Genomic DNA, 26,439 nt, shown 5'->3' on the forward strand with positions numbered 1-26,439 from the left:
CAACAAGAGGCTGGCGAAAAGTTGCCCACAGGAGAGGTAGTAAAAAGAATAGATAAGGATGGATGCAAGTATCTTGGAATTTTAGAAGTTGACAAACTGATGGAAAGCCAAATGAAAAAGATATTCTCTCAGGAATATTACAGAAGGCTAAGTTTGATTTTGAAGATTAAATTGAATAGGAGGAAGAAGTTCCAAGAAAAAAATTCATGGGCACTTATTCTCTTGAGTTATGGAGTAGAAGTACTACAATAGTGAACAGAGAAACTACAATCCTTAGATAAGAAAACAATTAAATTACTGACAAAATATGCTGTGTTCCACCCTTCCACTCATAAAGTGATGTTAACAGGCTATACCTTATGAGAAAGAAAAGAAGGCAGGGATTGATAAGTTGTGAGGATTGTTTTCAGACCAAGGTAAACAATACTGTTTGTTGTATAAAGAATACAAAAGAAGCATTACCAGTAAAAATAAAATAAAGAAAGCTGCCCTATCACATATGGAAAACAGTCAAGACAGGATGAATTACAAAATAAAGACAGAAGCAAAGAAGGGAAAGTAACTGGGAGGATAAGAAGATGCACGATCAGTTCTTGAAAGATCTATCAAAGGATGCAGACCAAGGTACAGCATACCAACAAACATTAAGAACTAACTACATCACCCATAGAATTGATCATGCAGTAGAAACAGATAAATGCAGAATGTGTGGTGAAACTGGAGAGACAGTGTGGCATATTTTTAAGCAAATGCTGCAAATTAATCTGGAGAGAATATATAAAAAAAGGTATGACAGTGTCACCAGAATGATGCAGTCCCCTTGAAACGAGAAACTCCAACTAGGGTCAATCAAGGAACCCCACCACTGATCCACAAAAGGTATGAGCCCTCCCACCTGCTCTCCAATCAATAGGAACATTCTGAGAGTGGGGCCATTCACTCTAACCATTTTTGTCACGGTCACCCATCTTTCCACAAATTCACTGGGAGGCAGCACTTTCCTCTCTACTTTCACTTTCCTTTCCAAGCAGAACTTAAAAAAGTTGACGAGAGCTTTAAAAATAATAGTCATTTCAAATTTTGGCACAAGGCCAGTAAGTTCAGGGAAGGTGGGGAGTAAGTTGACTACATTGACCCCAATTTTTTTTTTGTTGTTTGTTCCTTCTTGAGTCATGCCTGGCTTATAAGGGCCGGTTTCCCGGTTTCTTGGCGTATAGGTTCTCCGCCTGGACGGGACACTGGTCCATCACAGGTGAGCTGCAAGATACAGGAGGAAAGAGTGAGAGAAAGTTGTGGCGAAAGAGTCAGCAGAAGTTTCGCCATTACCTTCTGCCAGAGCCACATGGAGCTTAGGTGTTTCGCTCATAAATACACACATCATCCAGTCTGAGATTCGAACCCGCGATCTCTCGACCGCGAGTCTGCTGCTCTAACCACTAGGCCATGTGCCTCCACATATTGACTCCAATGTTCAACTGGTACTTATTTCATTGACTCCAAACCCCCGAAAGGATTAATGGCAAAGCTGACCTCAGCGGTACAGCTAAGCATTTTGCCTGGCATACTAACAATTCTGCCAGCTTGCAGCCTTAGTTTTAAAAACAATAATAATTATTTCTTTATTGCCCACAAGGGGCTAAACATAGAGGGGACAAACAAGGACAGACAAAGGGATTAACCCTAATACATCGACCCAGTGCATAACTGGTACTTAATTTATCTACCCTGAAGGGATGAAAGGCAATAATAATAACCATTCCTAATTTTGGCACAAAACCATTAGTTTTGAGGGGAGGAGATAGTCAGTTATATCAACTCCAGTATATGACTGGTACTTTATTTTATTGACACCCAGAAGAGATAAAATGCAAAGCTGACCTCAGTGGGACTTGAACACAGAACCCCCCCAGGATATAAAGTGCCTGAAGAAATGCCTCAAAGCAATTTTGTCTGATACACTCCTCCACCCACCACCACCACCACCACCACCACCACCACCACCACCACCACCACTACCACATTCACTTCATTGTCTCTTCTACAACCTTTAATTCCCTCCTCGCCCACCCACCCACCCACCAACTATACCATTCACAATCTCTGCTACCACAATCTCTCTACCACCATAGCACAGCTTTAAATTCCTCCCACAATACCATTCACAATCTCTATCATCCTAAACCCTAACCCTAAGAACTACACCCACCCCCTCCCCGCCGGCACCACCACCACCACCACCACCACCACCACCACCACCTAAACCACCACCACAACTATCTCCACCATCACCTGGCCCTGCCACCACTGTCTTCAGTTTCTCCACAGTTTATATGTCTGCCCTCCCCTCTCATATTCCCTTACCCCTTGATATCTACTTTACACTTAGACTTTTTCACCCAATCACCAACCCTTTCATGGAAAGGGCTGCCCTCACTCACTCTCTCTCTCTCTCTCTCATGCACTAATACACACATAATCACTGTGTGTGTGTGTGTGTGTGTGTGTATGTATGTGTATATATATATATATATATATATATGTATAATACATATATGTACACATACCCTACTCTACTTCAGCTTGCCAGCCCTTCCCCTCAGCATGAACAGGGCTACCCTGCAACCTTCTCACACACACACAACACACACACACACACTCATACACCACCCCACCTTCCCCACCCTAAATCAATCTGATGATGGGTCTTTCTCCCCCCTCATCTTTCTGCCAATAGCACTCTGCCGCCGCCACCACTGCCGCCGCCACCACCACCGCCGCCGCCACCACCACCATCATCACCAACATCTTCACCCCCACAATTTCTATTACCACCACCACCACCACCACAACACTACCATCACCAACACCAACATCATCATTATCACCACCACCACCACCATCACCATAACTGCTGCTGCTTCCACCACCCCACATCCAACACTAGTACCAGCCCTTAGCACCCCCTGGTTCCCTCCCCTACTGCTCCCCACCCCCATACATCTTCTCCTTACCAGGAATGTGGAGCATGTGATGCCTTATGTTCTGCTATTTTAAGTTGACCCACTGATCCCATATGGAAAAAGGCAATGAGAAGGTGGGTGAGTGGAGGGAGGGGGAGAGGCGAATATTTTGGGTAGGAAGGAAAAATGGAGGAGGGAGGGAGGGAGGAAGTCATAGGTAGATGAGTGAGTGGGAGGTGTAGCATCAGTGTGGGAGTGGGGTTGGATGGGGAGGAAGGTTAAGAAGGAGCACAGAGAGAGAGAGACAGGGGGTAAGAGAGAGAGAGAGAGACAGGTTGTAAGAGAGAGGGATGGGAGGGTAAGAGAGAGAGAAAGAGACAGGGGGTAAGAGAGAGACAGGATGTAAGAGAGAGAGAGATGGGGGGTAAGAGAGAGAGAAAGAGGCAGGGGTAAGAGAGAGAGAGAGACAGGGGTCAGAGAGAGAGAGAGAGAGAGAGAGACAGGGTGTAAGAGAGAGAGAGAGAGAGCCAGGGTGTAAGAGAGAGAGAAAGAGACGGGGTAAGGGAGAGAGAGACAGGGTGTAAGAGAGAGAGAAAGAGACAGGGGGTAAGGGAGAGAGAGAGACAGGGTGTAAGAGAGAGAGGGACAGGGTGTAAGAGAGACAGGGTGTAAGAGAGAGAGAGACGGTGGGGTAAGAGAGAGAGATGGGGAGGGTAAGAGAGAGAGAGACAGGGTGTAAGAGAGAGAGAGCAAAGAGGGGTTGTTGCTGTTTCAAAGCTTTTAAACCAAGGAAGGTAGACAGAGCTAGAAGGTGGCATAGACTGTGCACAGTGGTGGTGAGAGATAGAGTAACTGTGGTTGTAGTGTTGGTGCTAGTATGATTATCTAGTGGTGCTGGTAGTCTGGTGGTGGCGGTAGTGTAAAATGTGAGGTAGTCTACGTTGCAGTAGTGGGGGCAGTAGCGATGTGGTGTGGGGTGGGGGAAGAATAGTAGGTCTTGTGGCAGTGGTGGTGGTGAAGGTGATGGTAGTGGTGGTGACTGCAGTGGTAGTAATACTGGTGGTGTAGTAGAAATAATGTCAGTGGTGTAGTTAGTGTTAGTTGTAGTGGCTAAGTGTAACAGTAGCCATAGTGGTGCTGGTAATGGTGGTAGTAGTGAGTGGTGATTGTGGTGACGGTGGTGGTGACAGTGGTGGCGGTGGTGGTGCTGGTGATGATGGTGGTGGCAATTGATATGGTGATGAGGATGGCGGTAGCAGTGGTGATGGCAGTATAATATAGTGTATCTATAGTAAAGTGTGGGTAGTAGTAGTTGATGATAGTGATGGTGGTGGTGGCGGCAGAGATAATGTAACTATGGTGTAGTATTGCTGATAGTGGTTAAATGTTATAATAAACCTGGAGATGGTGGTGGTAGTGGTGGTAACCATGGTTACTTATTACAGTAGTAACTATATTCTTTTCTACTCTAGGCACAAGGCCTGAAATTTTGGGGGAGGGGCCAGTCGATTAGATTAGCCCCAGCATGCAACTGGTATTTAATTTATTGATCCCAAAAGGATGAAAGGCAAAATCAACCTCGGCGGAATTTGAACTCAGAACATAAAGACAGACAAAATACCCATTTCTTTACTACCCAAAAGGGGCTAAACACAGAGGGGACAAACAAGGACAGACAAATGGTTTAAGTCAATTATATCGACCCCAGTGCGTAACTGGTACTTATTTAATCGACCCCGAAAGGATGAAAGGCAAAGTCAACCTCGGTGGAATTTGAACTCAGAACATAAAGACAGACAAAATACCACTAAGTATTTCGCCCAGCATGCTAATGTTTCTGCTTTAATATAGTCACTACTATAAGGCAGCGAGCTGGCACACCGGGCAAAATGTCTGTCTTTACGTTCTGAGTTCAAATTCCACCGAGGTCAACTTTGCCTTTCATTCTTTTGGGGTCAATAAATTAAGTACCAGTTGCATACTGGAGTCGATCTAATTGGTTGGCCCCTTCTACTAAAAATTTCGGCCCTTGTGCCTAGAGTAGGAAAGAATATGTACTACAGCAGAGGTTCTCAATCAATTTTTATCTATGGACCTCTTTGATTTGGAAGATGCAGCATGGCTCAGAAAAAAGGATAACTGCAGCCACATCAATGTGCCTGAATTGGATGCCGTACTAAAGGGCATGAACTTGGCACTGAGAGTGGGAGACTACATGTATTGGAAATTCGAACTGATTCAGCCACAGTAAGAGGGTGGGTGGCATCCGTGATCAGCAATCAAAGAAGAGTCTGCACAAAGGGAGGCATGGAAATGATAGTGAATCAGCAGTTAGGAATCCTCAGAGAGGTGACCACTGAGTTTGGCTTGAAATAAAAGGTAATGTTTGTGCCTTCAGAAAAGAATAAGGCAGATGTGCTAACCAGGGTGAAAAAGCCTTGGTTGGTAGGTGGCAGAGGATGTACAGAGTGTGGTGGCTGCAGCATGTTGCCTGGTGGGCTCAGAGCTGAGGGGGTTGCACAGCATGCACCATGTGAGTGTAGACAGGACTCTATTCCTGGCCAGGAAAGTGGACCCTAATGTTACCAGGGAAAGTGTTCGGAAAGTGGTGCGGAGCTGCGACAGATGCCAGTCTATAGACCCTGCACCAAGTGTGCATGAGACAGGAAGGATTTAGGTTAGAGAAGATTGGAAGAGGTTGGCGATAGATGATTCATTATCAGGGAAGGCAGTACCTCTCAATGGTTGACTGTAGGCCAGGACGGATGGCAATATAGAAGGAAATTAGGACGGGTGCTACGGCTGAAACTGTAGAGGTCCTAAATGTGGCATTCAGAAGGACATCCAGCCATAAAAACCACATCAAACCTGACATTTGGGCCTGACATACCTCTGTGGCTTGTCAGATCCTATCAAACTCATGTCATCATGAAAAATGGATGTATGATGATGATGATGATGATGATGGTAACGAAGATGGCAATGATGACCAAGCACCACTAAATGCAGTTAAAGCTAGGTGGCAGTACTAAACAGTATTACATGATAGACCTATCTCAGACTGACCCCATCAAAAGAGGGTCCAATGGTGTTTTATTGTGATACCATTAATAAAAAGGCTTGGTGTTTGTGATATTGGTACAGGTACTTGCAATGCTGTCTTAACGAATGGGAACATTGGCCAATTGCTCAGAAGTCCTACAGGTGTAGGAACCCAATGCTCAATCCATGTATACTATACTTGTGTATGCAGTGGCCCCAATCTGTTGCTTTATCCAGGGAGCTACAATACTGTCAAGACAACCCTGAATACTAGAAGTGGTTGTACTAATGATGATCAATGGAGTTTATTGCCTTAATGGTCTCATGGATAAAGGTATTTGTAAGCAGTAACATATATAAAGGTAGCGGTTTCAATCTCTGCCAGGAATCACAGAGGGAGTCTTACAAAATTATTTTCATTTCATTGGAGTGCATCTGACCACTGAATGCAACAAGATGATCATTATTATGTTACTGCCTCAAGATTGTGATAATGGTTTCTTGGCCCTGTTGTTTACTGAATAACAAGGTCAGTTCTGCATTGAGTAAAACTGTAACTATTTTTATGCCACTCATAAACTATTCATTTCATAACTGATCCCCTCACTAACTTTCTTTCTTTGCTTCCTGTGGCAGGATGGATAGTATGTACGTTAATCTTTGCCATGAATCAACTGGAATGCTGAAGGTAGTTTCTAAGATGCCATTCTTTCTACCATTCTTTCTGGTATTCTGCCACAAGAGAACGAGGAAGGATGGGAGAGGGGGGGGAGGAAACCTGTTATAGGCATTAATGAGAAAGAAATCTCTCCATTCAACAAGACATCACACACAGACTAAAGACCCTTTACTACAACCTGTTCAAAGGCAGAGTAGGTAAACTGGGAAAATTTATTGGTTGGACAGTCCAGACTAACTTTTGCTTTGTGGGTACAGCTTTATAACAGAATTGAAAAAGTGAGAGAGGGAATAACAGAAAGCTAGAGAGTGTATTTTCTTTTTGTTGTGTGTGTGTGTTATGTGCAGCCATGAAGGTACTTACTGGTCCTGTGTGGTCTGCTAGAAGAAGAGGAGGTGGAAGAAAAATAGAACAAGAACTAGAAGCATATACGGTGTAGAGTAACAGAAATTGGGAATGTATGTAAGATTATGGCAGTGAAAAAAGTCAGTGCTTGTCAGAGGTTAACTGGCTGGTTGTGAAGAAACAGAAAGAGAGTAGTATACAGCTATGTCTGATTAGCTGTGTCCCTAAAATTCCCCCATCATGTCAGTCCTAACCCCCAAACTACAGTGATGATCTACCCCTACTCCACCCCCACTGCCACTACCCTTGGCATCCTACAACTCTCTCTTTCTCTCTCTCTTTCTCTGGCTCTCCCTAACTCTGCACAATCAAGTAGTTTTGAAGTAGCCACCTAGTTCATCTGTAGAGGGGTAGAGAGAAGGAATAGAACAAGAATATACATATATATCTATATATATATATATATATATATATATATATATATATATATATATATGTGTGTATGTATGTATGTAAAAGAGGGGAGGGAAACAGATTGTAACAGAGTGGAGATCAGAGGGGTTGAGGCCGGGCGGGCTGGGGAGTAAAGGAAGACAGTGATGGGGTCAGGAGTGGGGTGTAGGAAAGGGAATAAGAGAAAACAATTTTCTCCTCTCTGTATATGTTAGTACTTGTCAACTGTATTTGTGTATGGTTTGTATATATGTGCGTGTGTGTGTGTGTGTGTGTGTGTGTGTATGTGCGTGCGTGTGTGTGTGTGTGTGTGTGTGTGTGTGTGTGTGTGTGTGTGCGTGTGCATGCACGCATGTTAGTGCTTGTGCAAATGATTGTAAAATCCTTCATGGTTGTATGTATGTATGTATGTGTGTGTATATATATATATATATATATATATCTAAGAGTGTACTACTAGTAGTGTCTATTATTTGTGTGTCTCAGCTATTTTGTAGCTTATTTCTTTATCAGTAGTTTCATGAATGTATGTATAGATGTGTGTGTGTGTGTGGTGTGTGTGTGTATGAAGTAAAAAGAGAGAGAGAGAAAAGGAAAGAGAGAGTGTATGCTGTAAAACTTTACATATTAGGAAGTGGGTGTATATTTACAGAATATTTGTGTATGGATGGGTATTTGTGCATGCATATGTGTGTGTGTGTGTATGCATACACACACATACACATATATTGGTGAGGAGGCATGGCCCAGCGGTTAGGGAATTCTACTCATGATCAGGAGATCGTGGTTTCAATACCTAGACTGTGTAATGAATTGTGTTCATCATCATCATCATCGTTTAAGGTCCGCTTTCCATGCTAGCATGGGTTGGACGGTTCAACTGGGGTCTGGGAAGCCCGAAGGCTGCACCAGGCCAGTCAGATCTGGCGGTGTTTCAACAGCTGGATGCCCTTCCTAACGCCAACAAATAATGGAATGCTTACAGCACCTAGGTTTCCCAAGCGGTCACCCATCTAAGTACTAATTAGGCTTGATGTTGCTTAACTTCGGTGATCAGACGAGAACCGGTGCTTACAACGTGATATGGCCGTAAGGCGATTGAGTTTGTCCTTGAGTATTCTTGAACAAAACACTTCATCTCACATTGCTCAGCGACCACTCCAACACCTGACATGTGGTACACAGTGCAACTGTTCAGACAACATCGATTTGAGGTCGGAAGTGAGCCGATGTGCAGCACGAACATTTGATCACGATAAACAAATCATTTGTGCACGTCATTTGGCAAGCTGAACGCTGATACGTCATCTTCGATGGGGGAGTCCATCATACATAGGCACAAAAATGGTTGTAAGGTAAGATGTCTGCTTCGCAACTACATGGTATCAGGTTCAGCCCCACTGTAGGGCACTTTGGGGAAGTATCTTCTACTATAGCCTCGGGTTGACCTAAACTTTGAGTGAATTTGGTAGACAGAAACAAAGAAGCAGCAAGCTGGCAGAAATGTTAGCATGCCGGGCGAAATGCTTATCAGTATTTCATCTGCCGTTACATTCTGAGTTCAAATTCTGCTGAGGTTAACTTTGACTTTCATCCTTTCGGGGGTCGAGAAATTAAGTACCAGTTACGCACTGGAGTCAATGTAATTGACTTAATCCCTTTGTCTGTCCTAGTTTGTCCCCTCTATGTTTAGCCCCTTGTGGGTAGTAAAGAAATAGGTATTTCATCTGCTGTTACGTTTTGAGTTCAAGTTCCGCTGTGGTTGACTTTGCCTTTCATCCTTTTGGGGTCGATAAATTAAGTACCAGTTATGCACTGGGGTCGATGTAATCGACTTAATCCCTTTGTCTGTCCTAGTTTGTCCCCTCTATGTTTAGTCCCTTGTGGGCAATAAAGGAATAAGAAACTGAAAGAAGTTCAATCATGTCAATAGCATTGGTGCTGGTGCCACATAAAAAGCACCCAACTGCTCTATAAAGTGGTTGGCATTAGGAAGGGCATCCAGCCATAGGAACCATGCCAGAACAGACAATGGAGCCCAGTGCGGCCATCAGTCTTACCAGCACTGGCCAAATTGTGCAACCCATGACAGCATGGAAAACAGATGTTCAGTTATGATGTTGATGTGGCTGTGTGGTAAGAAGCTTGCTTCCCAACCACATGATTCCAGGTTCAGTCTCACTGTGCAGCACCTTGACAAGTGCCTTCTATAGCTCCTGGCTGAACAAAGCCTTGTAAGTGGATTTGGAAGACAGAAACTAAAAGAAAAGAAGCCCATTGTATATATACTCACACCTGTGTGTGTGTGTGTGTGTGTGTGTGTGTGTGTGTGTGTGTGTGTGTGTGTGTGTGTGTGTGTGTGTATGTGTGTGTGTGTGTCTTTGTGTCTACGTTTGGCCCCCATCCACCGCTGGAGAACTGGTGTTGGTGTGTTTAAGTTGCCACAACTTAACTATATAGCAAAAGAGGCCGACAGAATAAGTACCAGGCTTAAAAAAACAAAACAAAAAAATGTGCTGGTGGTGGGGTTCAATCCATTCAACTAAAAATTCTACAAGGTGGTGCCCCAGAATGGCCGCAGTTTACTGACTGAAATAAGTAAAAGATATAAGATAAAAGAACTCTGAACATGGAATACAACCCTAACTTCCATAGCATATGGTAGTTTCTTTCAGAAGGAGTAGATAAAAATCAACTAAAAACCTTTGGAAACAAGGCCCCAACATGGCAATAGTTCAATGAAGAAACTAGTCAAAATATGAAAAAAAACTTCTTTTTTTTCTTTTCGTACTACATGTCATTAGAGTTATGTCTTGCCTGAAGAAGTAGCTACATGCAAGGGTAATGCTAGCCACTGGACCAGCCAGTGGGTGTGTGTGAGTGTGCGTGTATACTTTCATTATTTGATTCTATTACTTGTTTCAGTCATTTGACTGCGGCCATGCTGGAGCACCACTTTGAAGGGTTTTAGTCAAAGAAATCGACATCCCCAGGACTTTAAAGCCTAGTACTTATTCTATCAGTCTCTTTTACTGAACTGCTGAGTTATGGGGATGTAAACACACCAACACTGGTTGTCAAGCAGTGATGGGGGAGGGGGCAAAAACACAGACACAAAGACACACATACACATATATATACCTATACATAGATATATATACATATACATATATATGTATATATATGACAGGCTTCTTTCAGTTTCCATCAATCACACCCACTCACAAGGTTAGCCTGAGGTTATAGTAGAAGACACTTGCCCAAGGTGCCATGCAGTGGGACTGAATGAATGCAGAACTATGTGGTTGGGAAGCAAGCTTCTTATTTCTTTATAGCCCACAAGGGGCTATACACAGAGGGGACAAACAAGGACAGACAAACGGATTAAGTCGATTATATCGACCCCAGTGTGTAACTGGTACTTATTTAATCGACCCCGAAAGGATGAAAGGCAAAGTCGACCTTGGTGGAGTTTGAACTCAGAACGTAGCGGCAGACGAAATACCACTAAGCATTTCGCCCAGCGTGCTAATGTTTCTACCAGCTCACCACCTTAAGCAAGCTTCTTACCACAACACTAGATCTGTGCCTATATATATCAGAATATCAACCACACCATCAGATGCTGGTCACAATGCACTTCCATTTCTGACTTGATTGTGCAATTTTTTCCATCTTCAACAGCGACATCATCATCATCGTTTTGATACCCTCCTTTTCTATGCTTGCATGGGCTGGACAAAACTACATTGGAACAGAGTTTCTATGACTGGATGCTCTTCTTGATGCCAACTGTCACTTGCTTCCAAGGAACATAATACGGAAATAATCCCTTAGTCTCTAAAAAGCAACAAGTAGCCCAGACATGGTTATGTGAGGATACAGAAACGAATGATACCAAATGAATAAGCATTCGTTTATGCAGATCGCACAACACATCAAGAAACCCATACGTACCAAGGCAGTGAAATGCAAGGAAGCAACACAGACAGCAAGGCCTTTGTTTACAAGCAACAAACATATAAGGTGAGAGAAATATGAGCGTTCTTACACACACATACATATCAGGATTTTTTCAGTTTCTTTTGATCAAATCTAGTCACTAGCTTTGGTCTGCCAAGGGCCATTGTAGAAGGCATTTATCTAAGGTACCATGCAAGGAGACTGAAACCCAAACCATGTGGGTGGGGATACAAACTTCTCAACCACACTGCCATATCTACACACACACACACACACACACACACATATGTATACATATATACATAAATATATATCTAAAAAGCACCATCCAACCGTGGCCGTTTGCCAGCCCCGTCTGGCAACTGTGCCAGTGGCATGTAAAAAGCACCCACTACACTCACGGAGTGGTTAGCGTTAGGAAGGGCATCTAGCCATAGAAACACTGCCAGATCAGACTGGGCCTGGTGCAGCCATCTGGCTTCCCAGACCCCAGTTGAACCGTCCAACCCATGCTAGCATGGAAAGCAGACGCTAAAGGATGATGATATCTCTCTCTCTCTCTCTATATATATATATACACACACACACACACACACACACACACACATATATATATATATATATACACACATACAGATATATATATACACACACACACACACACACACACACACACATATAAACATAGACAGCTGTGCACAATGTGTTACCAATAGGGAAAAGTATAATTGTCCCTAAATGTGACTAAGAGTGTTAAAACACCTACATAGCTAGAAATAAGAGCTAAAATGTTTTAATGTTGTTTTTAAGGCACGTAATTGTATACATATATACTGACAAGGACTGTAATTGCCCGAAAACACCAGTCAAGAATTCCTTATATTGATCAGTCAGTTTTGGTTATTTCTGTAGCCTTACCAATAAGGACCACTCAATTCAGCTGATTCCTGACTTAATTCTCTACCAGTATAGATGTATTCACTGTAAAAATCTATGGATGATTTAGCAAATTGCTAATGTGGATAGAAAAAATTAATATAGACAGCCATATGCAGCGTTTTACCAAAGAGGAAAACTATAATTGTAATTATATGTGACGAAGGGTGTTAGAACAACTATATTGCTAGAAATAAGAGCTAAAAAGCTCTGACGCTGTTGTGAAAGCACATAATTGTATACATATATACTGACAGGGACTGTGATTGCCTGAAAATAGCAGTCGATACACACACACAAGAAAATGAGATGACAAATGAATAAGCAATAATCATAAATATAAATAAATGTGCCTTTTTAAAGCCTAACCAGGCTCATGGGCCCGATTTCAATGGCGTATGCGTTCCCCAGCTGGACAGGACGCCAGTCCATCACAGCGTTACTCATTTTTGCCAGCTGAGTGGACTGGAGCAACGTGAAATGAAGCGTTTTGCTCAAGAACACAACGTGTCGCCTGGTCCAGGAATCGAAACCACAATCTTACGATCATGATGCTGACACCCTAACCACTAAGCCACGCATCTCCACAAGCAATCATCATATGATCTTCATTAGCTTACCGCTGTTTCTGCCATAAGATGCAGTGGACTTGTAGTTGATATTCAAATACACACACATACACACATATATATATAGACAAACACACATATATATATCTTGACCAGAAGCCATCTTAAATTTGTCTCAAATCCCTCACTCTCATCCTGATATCTGATGAGATGGGTCCATCCTGTGTGTCCATGAAACTTTAAGTCATATGGAACTGAGTCAAACTGTTATTAAAAGCATATGTAACGCCAACCAAATGTGTTGAGTGCCACTCCCTTTTATTTGTCCACTCCCACATGTACACACACATATATATATATATATATATATATAAATAAATATATATACACACATCTTTTAATCTTTTACTTGATTCAATCATTGGTGTGTTGGTGTGTGTGTCTGCGTGTGTGGGTGTATGCATGTATGTGCAAGTATATGCATGTGTGTGCAAGTGAGTGTATATTCATGAAACAAGGAATGTTTTAACATATAGGTTGATGTGTATGTATAGCCCTGAGATAAGTGTGCATATGACTGTGTGTGTATGTGTGAGTTGTGTGAGAGAGAAAGAGAGACAGGCAGACAGATTAGAATGACAGATAGACAGAAAGAGAGAGAGAGAGAGAGAGAGTCAGACAAACAGATAGAAAGGAAAACAGACAGAGAAAGTCTGCTCTGTGACTTTTTTTTTTAAGGGAACAGTGAGGCGAAGTGTGTGTGTGTGTGTGTGTGTGTGTGTGTGTTGAGGTGGGTAGGTGTGAGAGGAGAGTCAAATTGAGAAAAGGAGTTTCTGACTGTGGAAACAAGGGCAACTATGCAGCACTATGAGTTGTTTGATGTGATTTTTTAAAAAGTTTTTCCATACGCGCACACGCGCACTCTTTCAGACCCCCCCCACCACCACCACCACCACACACCTTTCCTCTCATCTGACGACTCTCTTAGTTTCTACCTCCCTTTCTCGTTTCTGAAGTTCACTCACACTCTATCTCTCTAAACTCTCTAAAGCCAACCATACTCTTCTTTTACTCTTTTACTTGTTTCAGTCATTTGACTGTGGCCATGCTGGAGCACCACCTTTAGTCGAGCAACTCGACCCCGGGACTTATTCTGTGTAAGCCCAGTACTTATTCTATCAGTCTCTTTTGCCGAACCGCCAGGTTACGGGGACGTAAACACACCAGCATCGGTTGTCAAGCAATGCTAGGGGGACAAACACAGACACACAAACATACATGCACACACACACACATATATATATATATATATATATATATATATATATACATATATATGATGGGCTTCTTTCAGTTTCCGTCAACCAAATCCACTCACAAGGCTTTGGTCGGTCCGAGGCTATAGTAGAAGACACTTGCCCAAGGTGCCACGCAGTGGGACTGAACCATGTGGTTGGCAAGCAAGCTACTTACCACACAGTCACCAGTCACTCACTTCCTAGCGCTCTTTCTCACACTCTTACTCTCCTTACCTTTTTAAACCCCCTCTCTCCCTCTCTCTCTGGTTTCCTATCTCTTTCTTTCAGTCTCTCTCTTCCTAGCTGTCTTCCTCTCACTTTATCTCTCTCCATCATTTCTTGACTCTCCATTTTCAAACTCTTCTTTCAGCTTTCATACATTTTTTCATACTTCCTCAGTTTCATCTTCTTTCATTCTCATCTCTCTCTTTCTCACTCTGTATGTGCATGTCTATGTGTGTGTGTGTGTGGTATATATACATACATATGCATATGTATGTATATAGTCATCCCCCTTATTCACAATAACTCTTTCTTTTTCATCTCCCAGTTCCTTCTTGTCTTTCAATCTGACTCTCATTCATTTTCACACACACACACACACACACACACACACACTCTCTCTCTCTCTCCTTCTCTCTCTCCTCTCCCTCTCTTCCTTTTCCTATCTATCTATCTATCCATCCATCCATCTATCTTAACTCATTCAATGCATCTCTCAGTTTATCTTGCTTTCTCTTTCTCTTTCTCTCTCTCCCCCCTCTCTCTCTCTCTTAATCTTCTTTACCACACCCCCTTCTCTGCCTGTCCTTCCTCATCAATCTATGTATGTGCATGGGTATTTTAACCATTGGCACTTGCTCCTATGATTATACACAAACACATACACACACAAATAAGCATACATGTATGTAAGTGTGTGTGTGTTCTTCTTTCTGGTGGGTACTTGTCTGAAAATCCTATTGAGCGGAGAGGTTTACAGTGATAATGTGGGTAGGTGGTTTGATAGAAGGTTGGGAAATATTTGGTGGCGGGAGGGTCCAAGAGTGGATGTGTGTGCATGTGTGTGTATGTGTGTGCGTGTGTGTGTGTGCGCGTGTGTGTTTGGACACAAGTATGGGTTGTCAGTTGGTGAGCTGGGTGGCAGAAGTATTCTGAGGTGGTGGGCTGGGGTGGGTAGTGGATATATTGGGGGAGGGGAGGGTGTAAGGGATGGAATGAAACTATTCAAAGTTAAAAAAAGATTAGCTCAGAGAGGAATCAGTCCAGAAAAAAAAATAAGGTTTAAAAAAAGAAAAAAAAAATTAGGTGCACCCCTCCCTTATGCCTACATGCCTCCTCCCCAGGAAAAAAATGATAAAATGCACTTAAAAAGAATAGAAAAATAACTGTTTTTACATTCTTTCACACTAGAAGACATTAAATGTTTCGTTTCATTGCTTTTCTTCTTTATTAAAGTCCCCAGAAAATTTGGCAATTGTAAGGGTCTGAGATATGCAGCAGAGTTGAAAAAAACCCTTTGATTAACTGAGATTATTCATGCAATTAGTGGACATAACCTCCCGGCAAATTGTTTAAAGTCTTAGTTTGGTTGTGTAGTAAGAAGTTTTCTTTTCAACTAGATGGTTCCGGTTTCAGTTTCTATAGCTCTGGGCCGACCAAAGACTTGTTAGTGGATTTGGGAGAAGAAAACTGAAAAAAGCTAGCCATAAGAATGGCTACAAAAGAACTGTAGTTAATTTTTTTTACTTAACTCTTCAAGGCAGAGTCCCAGAACGGCTGCAGTCCAATGATTGAAACATGTTAAACAAGATAAATGCTAAATGATAGTCAAAGGAGATAACTCTAAAACTATCAGCTCATAGGATTTTTTGGAAAATAAAGATAAATGGAAGAGGATTTTGCATTTAAAACTAAGTGGCTAGTATGAAAGCAATGGACATGTTTCAATATTATTATGCCTCTTCAGTGAAGATTATTTGGCTTAATTTGCAACACTTGGAAGTGATCAATATTCAAGACCCTCTTCTTTATAAAAGTCTCCACAAAGTTTGGCTTTAGTTGATGCAAGACAATGGTATAGATTTGACATATGTAATAACAACAGAAGAAAAACTTTGGTTAACTGGGATTATCTATGCAATTAATAGACAAAACCTCCCAATAGGAGGTTGTTTAAAATCTTAAAACGATCAAACCAGTATGTAAGAAATTCCTCTCCCTCTTTCTTCCTCTATTAATGAAAAATAAACTATCTAGGAGGAAAAAAAACTATAAATTATTTTTCTCCAGAAAAATTGTCTGACTTCATAAAATGTTGAATTTTTGTTTAATTTATTTGTCTCAAGTTATACCAAGCTGCTGATTTTAAAGAAAGATAAAATAGGCGCAGGATTAGCTGTGTGGTAAGTAGCTTGCTTACCAACCACATGGTTTCAGGTTCAGTCCCACTGCGTGTCACCTTGGGCAAGTGTCTTCTACTATAGCCTCAGCCCGACCAAAGCCTTGTGAGAAGATTTGGTAAGCAGAAACTGTCGTATATATGTATATATATATATATATATATATATATATTTATATATATGTATATATGTGTGTGTGTGTGTGTGTGTTTGTCCCCCCCAACATCACTTGACAACTGATGCTGGTGTGTTTATGTCTCCGTAACTTAGTGGTTCGGCAAAAGAGAATAAGTACTAGGCTTACAAAGAATAAGTCCTGGGGTCGATTTGCTCAACTAAAGGCAGTGCTCCAGCATGGCCACAGTCAAATGACTGAAACAAGTAAAAGAAAAAAAAAAAGATGTAGTACTGTATATGCCTACCAATGACAAATGACTTTAAGAATCTTATAATGTGTAGAAAAAGAAATTAAATGTGTATTCTCTGTACACTTTCTTTACTCTTTAATATAAATTCTAAAGTTTCAAATCTATCTCAAGTAAATCCATAAGAGATTGTCTCCCTTATAATAATTTAACACCAGAGGGTGCACCAAGAGTTTAAATAATATCAGCTCACAAAAATTCTAGGAAAATAAAGCAATGAATATAAGAGTAGATTTTGTATTTGGAACCATATGGCTGTGAGTAGCAGTGGACTTGTTTCAATATTATTGTGCCTCTTTAGTGAAGAATATTCAGCATAGTTGGCAACACTTAGAAGTGATCAGTATACATCCATAAAGCTCTATCCAGAACATCCTTCATCCCCCTGTATTGCCAATCAGTACGTTTTACCTATTGCTTTACTACCCACAAGGAGCTAAACACAGAGAGGACAAACAAGGACAGACAAACGGATTAAGTCAATTATATCGACACCAGTGTGTAACTGGTACTTATTTAATCGACCCCGAAAAGATGAAAGCAAAGTCGACCTCAGCGGAATTTGAACTCAGAACGTAACCGCAGACGAAATACCACTAAGCATTTCGCCCGGCATGCTAACATTTCTACCAGCTCACCGCCAATCAGTACCTTTTACCCTAATCTTCTCACCAAACTTGTATGTATTAATGATTATCCTTCCACCATTCACTACATTCTACTTTATACCATTCCCAATGTCTAGTCATCTCTAAAAGAGAAAGAGAGAGAGTGGGAGGGGGGAAATATATTTGAAGACAAAGAAATTCATTGAAAATTATTGCATTCGGCATGGTTTGTGTAATATACACCTCTCTCAGGCTTGATAGAGAAACTAGACAGCTTCAACCCAGGGCAAAATTCTTCCAAATGTCAAAACTATGAACATATTGACCAAGGGCATTTCAACCATGACCATCCAGTCTTTCATTCAGCTGTAGTACATCTAAGACAACATCATAAGCAAATTTCCCTTCTCTTCTTTTTTTCAAAATGTAATTTCGAGGATATTTAACTGTTATTTCTAGGAAGTCAAACAATCTTAGCAATCCAGTTGTTTGACTTCCTAGAAATAACATATAAGGCAATGATTTGTAACGGTCTTTTGAAAGTACGTGTGTGTGTGTGTGTGTGTGTGCATGAAGAGAAAATGAGAACAAAAAACATAAAATCACCCTTAAACACATACATACTGGACCCTATGAACATGCACACACATATAACACCTACGCACCAATACACCAATGCATATTATCACTAGCCCTGTCTCTCTAGGTCCCTCTTTCTCTCAAAAAAGGCAATGAACTTATATATTTACTCAGGATTTATGTCAACAAGCATGGAATGCTTAATTAGTACCCAGTCTTGTTTTTTGGTTTTGTCTTGTGTTTATTCTGTTTTTTTTTTTGTCATGTCCCTTCCGCTTTCTCTCTCAACTGTTAAAAGCCCCATTATAAAATGTAGATGAAGAAGGGAGATAATGCATGATAACTTGTAGCGATTAGTATTAACAACAAACAAATACAAAACTTCTAACAGAAGGTGCTTCTGCTCCTCACCTGTATTTATATAGATGAGCATAATGTATATTTTAACTAGCAGTATCGCCCGGCGCTACTCGGGTTTGTTTTGGATTTTTGTTGGAATTTTTGAAAAGTAAAAATTTTGCATTATGTAGCTTGTTATTCTCTTTAAGTGAACATTTTTCTGGTTGAAATACACCAAAAAATGGCGACAAAACAGTAAAAAAATCATAAAAAATAGGGATTTTCATAGAAAAAAAGCACCTTTTTGATGTAAATAATTTTTGGTCTTAATATGGTCCGATTTGAATTTTAGGAAGAGCAAGCATTCTTCTATCATACTCTCAATTTTGGTCAACTTGTGCCACAGGGTCTCGGAGGAGATAGTGTTAGTTGAAGGCTACCAAACCTGCCATACACAGACAACTTCACCTTTATATATAGAGATAAAATGTGCATTAGCACGTTTAATGTAGTAAAATAAAGAAATATAATCTTTATCCTTTACCTTATGTTTGTTTCAGTCAGCGGATTGTGGCCATGCTGGGGCACCACCTTGATGAGTTTTAGCCAAATATATCAAACCCAGTACTTATATTTTTAAATGTTGGTGTTTATTCTATCGGTCTCTTTTGCTGAACCACTAAATTATAGGGATGTAAACAAAGCAACACCAGCTGTCAAGCAATGGTAGGACACAGACACAAAGTCACACACACACACACACATTTATACAATGGACTTCTTTCAGTTTTCTACTATCAAATCCATTCACTAGGATCTGGTTGGCCTGGAGCTAGAGTAGAAAACACTTGCCCAAGGTGCCAAGCAGTGGTACTGAACCTAGAACCATGTGATTAGAAAGCAACCTTCTTACCACACAGCCACACCTGTGCCTATTACATAAAATTGTATTTAACATATCAGGAGTTGTTTTCCTTGCATTTTTTCATCTGAATTAATGATTCGGATAATGATTGTTTTCTCATCACAAGTGCAATTTTAATTACTCGTTTACTTATTCCAACTATTAGTCTACAGCCATAACGAAGCACAACTTCGAAGAGTTCCGTCAGTTAAATTGACCACCAATAGATTTTATTCTCTGAATCTTGTTTTCCCAACTTGCTAAATTACAGGAGAATAAACAATACTGTGGAGCATGTGGCTTAGTGGTTATGGTGCTGGACTCATGATCATAAGATTGTGGTTTCGATCCCTGGACTAGGTGATCCATCGTGCTCTTGAGCAAAGCACTTCATTCCACGTTGCTCCAGTCCACTCAGCTGTAGAAATGTGTTTAGCCTGGACAGGCATGGGCCCCACCCACCAGGCTTTCTCACCCAAGACATGCTGCAGTGCCCCAATGACTCCCAAAGGGTTAAGGGACTTGTATTTGCAATAATAAACAACACTGATTGTCAAGTGACAAAAGCCAAACACACACCATCATATATATATCAAAACGAAGAGGGATTAATAAGGGATTAGTAATCCAGGTAAAATACTTCTTAGGCTCTCCATAGATAAAGATACACCAGGCTAACAAAAAGGTTTTCTGATAAGTCTTGTACTCCAGGTAATTCAAGGCTTTGGAGAAAATAACTTTCGGCTGCTGGTTTGCTATATTTTCAGTCAATCATGAAATGAACCGCCTTGGCCAAAGATACAATGCACCAACCAATCTGGGAATTGAACTCACAATATTACATTCATAATCTGAACAGCCTAACCACTAGGCTAAATGCTTTCATTTACTGTGGGTTTTGTAGATACAGGGTAGGGAAGCAAAATTGCTTTAAAAGTTACACTGATATTTCACAGCAAATGATATGAAATTCAATGCAGACCAAAGAATACATTTTCAGCTAATAATAAACTCTTTTTTTTTGCAGGAATATTGGAACAAACCCCAAAGCGTGTATGATCTGGTCCATACACAAGTCAATCCAAAGAGGATCTCAAGCATAGTCAGAGTATCCTTACATGCAGTTTATAATGTCAAGAAGAGAATGGACATGGGCAATGGCATTCAAAGGAAGTCTGGCAATGATGGGGCCCAGCAAGAAGTGGAATAAGGCTTCATCAACACCCTCAAGTTCAAAATTTCAATAAACCCAACCACATCCACATCTATATTCAGTATTTCAGGTAAGTTTATATCGTTGAATATTAGAATGAGATCATTGGGAATGGCTGACTGGATATTTAATCTGTTTAGGTGACAGTGCTTTTTGACACTGAAGGTATGCATACATACACACACATGCATGTACATATACAAGTAGAGAGATAGAGAAGGAGGGAGGGGTGAGAAAGACCTTATACATACAGACTAGATACTCACACTGAGAGAGAGAGAGACACTAAAGCATTTGATGTCAGATAAGTCAGCATTGAATCAGTGATGTCAAATAGGTAATGCCAAAACAGCTGTGCCAAAATGTCTCACCCACTGAATATGATGACTGATTGTATTTTGGTGTTATTTGGTATTGCTAGTAAGAAGGGAGGTGGAAGACTTGGTTGGTGCTACTTCTTGTCTATTTGTGTAGAATGGAGTTTCTAGCTGGTTTCATAGGGTTGGAGCTGTGCAGCTATATATGGTGGAAAGAGGTGACTGCACTGTCATGTACCTACAAGTAGTTGGTGAAGGAGAAACAAAGCAGATGACGTGTTGCCTTACAAGTAGTTAGTGAAGGAGACACATTCAGATGACCTCTTATTAACGGCAAATATTTGAGACAATGTGAAAAAGTTCAAGAGAGACTCAAGTGATTTTTTAGGTGTCCTATATTGGCATCTACACTGATTTAACCCAACAGACTGTGCTATAAGCACCTATTTAATAGAATGTTCAGACTGATAAATAAACATAATTTCCATCATCAGCATTTTCCTTTACGTGCACATATGTACGTGTGTGTGTGTGTGTGTGTTATGTCACATTTGGTTTTAATGAAAAATGTCTGTTGCTGCTGAGCCTTTATGGGAATTGAAGAATGGCGGTAGTTGTTACGCTTCAGAATTATATTTGACAAGGAAGTGAAAAAAAAGAGGAAAACGACCATCCAGAAAACTTACATTTTTTTCTTCTACAATCTTTACCCAACTCCACAACTTTAAAGCCTTTTTTTTCTTCTACAGTCTTTACCCAACTCCACAACTTTAAAGCCTTTTTAATTTATTTATGCTTTTTGAAAGAAAACATGATTTCGTGGAAAATATCTTAATCCTATTTTGTGAAACTATTATAATTAATGAATTTATTATTTAATTAAAAATAAATGTATTTTGATGTTGGAGTGTAGATTGTACACCAAAAGCATTCTATACTAATCAGTATAACACCTATAATTGAGTGCTATAGTCTTTCAGACCCCTCCCTAATTTATACTAGATTTATTACCAGAGTTGACTATAAGAAATAATTGGATAATAATCCAAAGTTAGAAAATTAAAATTATTCTGTAGTTTGTCTTTAGAAATGAACTCCAAATATTTTCAGAAAATGATTCCAAAATGTGACAGTCTGTTTATTCAGTATTGTCAAACATTTTAGTGATGACCTCCAAATGTTATTCTGTTAGGACAAATGTGAAAATGGATAATAACTTTGTGAGCTTAATGCACCACATATAGATAAGAAAATATAAGAACTAATGAATACAGAAGGTCTGTGATTTACATGATGAAGGAAATAAGAAAATGGGCAAGTAACTCCATATAAATATTTGGGTATGAATTGAAATAAAACACTATTCTTTTATTCTCTTATTCTTTTATTTGTTTCAGTCATTTGACTGCAGCCATGCTAGAGTACCACTTGAGCGAATCGACCCCAGAACTTATTCTTTGTAAGCCTGGTACTTATTCTATCGGTCTCTTGCCGAACCGCTAAGCTATGGGGACTTAAACACACTAGCATTGGTTGTCAAGTGATGTTGGGGAAACAAACACAGACACACATAAATATATATATACAACGGGCTTCTTTCACTTTCCGTCTACCAAATCTACTCACAAGGCTTTGGTTGGCTTATGTGTACCTATATTGAAAACTAGAAACAAATATTGAAGACTAAAAACAAAAAGCAAATATTTTTTTCGAAGAATCAAAAACTTAAAAGCAGATTTTTAAATCTTTAGTAGTGACAAAAGGTGGTGAGCTAGCAGAATTGTTAGCACGTTCGGCAAATTGCTTAGTGGTAATTTATTCGTCCTTATATTTTGATTTCAATTTACACAGAGGTCGACTTTGCCTTTCATCCTTTCAGGGTCAATAAAATAAGTTCCAGTTGAGTACTGGGGTGCATGTAATCGACTTAACTATTCCTGGGTATAAGTATAAGAAAACAAAACTGCATCCCTCTACCAAGCGATGCTGAGCCAGTGTAACAGAGTAGACTCATCAAACCAGTATGATCTCCAGCTCAATGTCAAAGCCTCCACATCAGACTGTGGTTGGGGGAGATGACTTCATCCCGCAGTGGACTGAACATAGTCAATCTAATCTAATCTGATCCAACTAGTGACAAGAAATGTAATTGTGAGTAACAACTAATGTTCATTAGCAACCATAACAGTATGTGGTTTTATACTACCATAATGGCACTTAGTGAAGGTGCATGGCTCAGTGGTAAGAGCATCAAGCTTACGATCGTGAGGTTGTGAGCTTGAATCCCGGATCGGGCTGCATGTTGTGTTCTTGAGCAAGACACTTTATTTTATGTTGCTCCAGTTCATTCATCTGTAGAAATGAGTTGCGAACTCACAGGTGTCAAGCTGTTTGGGCCTTTGCCTTTCCCTTGGATAACTCTGGTGGCGTGGAGAGGGGAGGCTGGTATGCATTGGCGAATGCTGGTCTTTCATAAACAACCTTGCCTGGACTTGTGCCTGGGAGGGTAACTTTCTAGGTGTAATCCCATGGTCAGTCATGACCAAAGGGGGTCTCAGCTCAATGGCACTTCATTGGTTAGAAGAAATAAACAGATATGATAATAGAGAGTCACATAACTTCATGAGTTGTTGAGTAACAACTGACATCTTTGTAGTAGCTTTTCAGCCAAATTAGCCTTGTAAACTACACCTCTAAGTTAAAGCCATCCTTAGCTGTGGACTCAATACAGCACTAATGATGGGATAGCAGGAAACTAATCCTCTTTTCAACCTGAACAGATTTGATATTCACTGAGAGAATATTACAGAATGAATGTCTGACAGATAATTTAGAAGAATCTGCGAAGACATGTTGGGGCAAGCGAAATCGAAATCGAATTGAACCAGCCAGGATCCCTGGTCTGGTGGTACGTGGCCGATGCCAGCGCCGCCTCGACTGGCTTCCGTGCCGGTGGCACATAAAATACACCAATCCGACCGTGGCCGTTGCCAGCCTCGCCTGGCACCTGTGCAGGTGGCACGTAAAAAGTACCCACTACACTCATGGAGTGGTTGGCGTTAGGAAGGGCATCCAGCTGTAGAAACATTGCCAGATAAGACTGGAGCCTGGTGCAGCCTTCTGGCTTCCCAGATCCCCGGTCGAACCGTCCAACCCACGCTAGCATGGAGAACGGACGTTAAATGATGATGATGATGATGATAAAGCTCTACAATACTCTCAATCGAAGGAGAGGAGCTTTCTCCATCCGGGTTGCGGATCCATGGAACAAGCTGCCAGACGAGATGGTGAAGATGCCGATGACCGCTTTGTTCAAAGCCTCCCTTGACCTCAAGTGGCCTGAACTCTTTACATGAACACCACCCTGTACTTAACTCCATGTCCCCCTACATGGCCTTGCTATTTGCTTTTGAGCCAAATTAACTAACTAACTAAATAAACATCAATAAAACCATAGCAAAGGCAGAACTTCAGCTAATGTTTATTACAACAAACTATGAACAGAAGAAGATGGCATTTTATATGCTCCAGTTCAAAAGACAAATAATTAATAGTATTGTGGATGTTTATAATAATGAATGCAGTAAATTGATAATCAGAGCAAGAATTCGAAATTTAGAAGAAACAATATTTTATTTACAATTCAAATCTGAAGTAAATGTACTTTATAACAAAATATTATTATTATCTCTTTAACCCTTTCATTACTGTATTCATTTTGAGATGTTCTGTGTTTCTTTTAATTACTTTAAATATAACAAAGAATTTAGTGGCAAAACTTAGTTATCATTAAGCTAGTGCTAAGAACGTAAATTATGACTAAGGTTTGGTGGAAGATTTTAATTCAGAACTTATGAAAACAAGACATTTGTACTACAGAGCCAGAGCCAGTTTCAGCCAGGTTGGTATCAAAAGGGTTAACCAAGGCAGTGAGCTGGCAGAATTGTTAGCACACTGGACAAAATGCTCAGCAGCATTTTGATTACCTTTACGTTCTGAGTTCAAATTCTGCCAAGGGTGGACTTTGCCTTCCATCCTTTTGAGGTTGATAAAATAAGTACCAAATGAGCACTGGGGCTGATGTAATCAACTAGCCCTTTCCCCTGAACTCGCTGAGCTTGTAGCAATATTTGAAACCATTATTATCTCTTTAACCACGAGTGATGTTGTGACCTTAATGTGCAGGGTGCATCACTAAGGACAAAATCACAAAGGACTAAAAGTAGTAAATGAATACTCTTTTACTTGTTTCAGTCATTTGACTGTGGCCATGCTGGAGCACTGCCTTTAGTCGACCAAATCGACCCCAGGACTTATTCTATTGGTCTCTTTTGCCGACCGCTAAGTTATGGGGACGTAAACACAGCAGCATCAGTTGTCAAAACACACAAACATACATACATACGTATATATATACGCTTTGGTCGGCCTGAGGCTATATTAGAAGACACTTGCCCAAGGTGCCACGCAGTGGGACTGAACCCGGAACCATGTGGTTGGTAAGCAAGCTACTTACCACACAGCTACTCCTACGCCTATAGTAGGAATAGTTTATTATGTTGAATTTGTAATCTTTATCTTTTACTTGTTTTAATCATTTCAGTCATGGCCATGCTACAACACCACCTGGAACAGTTTAGTTGAACAAATCAACACTAGTACATAGCTTTAAGGCTGGCAATCTTCCAGTCTCTTTTGCTGAATCACTTTTGACAAGGTGAGTGAGGAATAAAATGGAATAAAATTTCATTTTTAATAATTCCAATATATCAAGATTAAAAAACAATAGCTTCTTCAGGTAGCATGAGAAAGTTCTCCTAGTCAGTTGTATGTTAATTTCATATATGTATGCATGCATGCATGCATGCATGCATGCATGCATGCATGCATGCATACATACATACATACATACATACATACATACATACATACATACATACATACATACATACATACATACATACATACATACATACATACATACATACATACATACATACATACATACATACATACATACATATATGATGAGCTTCCACTCAGTTTCTAACTACTAAATCAACTCACAAACCATTGGTCAACCCAGGGCTATAGTAGAAGACACTTACCCTTGGTGTAGTGCAGTGGGACTGAACTCAAAATCATACGGTTGCAAAGCCAGATTCTTAACCACACAACCATGTCAGTGCATGTTAATATGACCTTTTTTTACTCTGCATCAAGGGTTCTTGACCATTTTTTATCTATGGGCCCCTTTGATTACTATTTCATTCTGGTGGACCTCCATAACTATTCAATGTCTAAAAACTATTTTTATAGAAACTTTTTTCCAAATTCCTATTTTGTTTTTCACACATTAACTTGTGTAGGTTGAACTAAATAAAATGTTAGAGAAAGAAACTTAGCA

General features: G+C 40.5%; 1 protein-coding gene, 1 long non-coding RNA gene and 1 other non-coding gene across 8 annotated transcripts in view; 1 reads left to right on the plus strand and 2 right to left on the minus strand.

Moving 5' to 3' along the window:
• LOC115232566 (zinc transporter ZIP11) overlaps nt 1–26,439 on the minus strand; it is a 166,291-nt gene that overhangs the window by 51,796 nt on the left and 88,056 nt on the right. The gene's annotated exons all lie outside the window — the stretch shown is intronic.
• Nucleotides 8,456–8,574, minus strand: LOC115208847. Its single transcript, XR_003881289.1, has one exon. It is a non-coding gene; the product is annotated as a 5S ribosomal RNA (ribosomal RNA).
• LOC118767832 lies at nt 11,001–25,759 on the plus strand. The gene is made up of 3 exons (XR_005003736.1): nt 11,001–11,505; nt 20,530–20,785; nt 25,636–25,759. It is a non-coding gene; the product is annotated as an uncharacterized LOC118767832 (long non-coding RNA).

Source organism: Octopus sinensis, linkage group LG2, assembly GCF_006345805.1.
Source record: "Octopus sinensis linkage group LG2, ASM634580v1, whole genome shotgun sequence".
Classification (NCBI taxonomy): domain Eukaryota; kingdom Metazoa; phylum Mollusca; class Cephalopoda; order Octopoda; family Octopodidae; genus Octopus; species Octopus sinensis.